This window comes from Triticum urartu, unplaced genomic scaffold, assembly GCF_056163025.1.
Source record: "Triticum urartu cultivar PI428250 unplaced genomic scaffold, HENAU_Tu73 scaffold2, whole genome shotgun sequence".
In the NCBI taxonomy this organism is placed as follows: domain Eukaryota; kingdom Viridiplantae; phylum Streptophyta; class Magnoliopsida; order Poales; family Poaceae; genus Triticum; species Triticum urartu.
Genome location: NW_028260368.1, coordinates 715,442 through 716,117, shown reverse-complemented (window position 1 = coordinate 716,117; position 676 = coordinate 715,442).

The window sequence follows — 676 nt, the reverse complement described above, 5'->3', positions numbered from 1 at the left end:
AGCAATCCCTGATCAAAGAGAGAACAATATCCATTTCAAAACATTTCTAACAGATTCCTTAGTTCGGACCGACGAAGTAATGTCACTCGACTATTATCAACCTGACTGCAATCTTTTTCTGTCGGTAAGGATTGCACCAGAGCACCTTCTACTTCTAATAGGCCATGAACTATAGATAGAGAAGAATCATTCTGAGCGAGTACATAAGAAGCGATCCACTTTTTTTCATCGGTTCCAGGGGAAGACCAAAGATCTTGCGCGGCAGGTCCGCCAGAAAAACTCAAAAGAGAAAGAAGTCTCGTTAATCTCTTCATGCTCGTTCCAAGTTCGAAGTACCTTTTGGCCAAAGAAAAACCCGCTTCCTGACACGATTGCCTCTTTATCTTTATATAGATAGATTCTATGGGGTTATTACTTAGTAAGTCTATTTTGTACAAGAGCCCCTCCTATCTGATAGAAAAGGGTCCCATGATCCCGAGCCGATCTTACCTTGGCTCGCAAACCCCAAGTTTGTCTATGAAGAGCTAATCTAATTGTATTTTTTTCTAGAATGGATTTCTTATGTGGAATACTAATGGATAGGGCTTCGTTGCTAAGTGCTACAAGATCTAGTGCACTGGAACTCGTGGTTATGGACCCGAATCCTTTAGTATGGAACATTGTCTTTTCCAAGTAA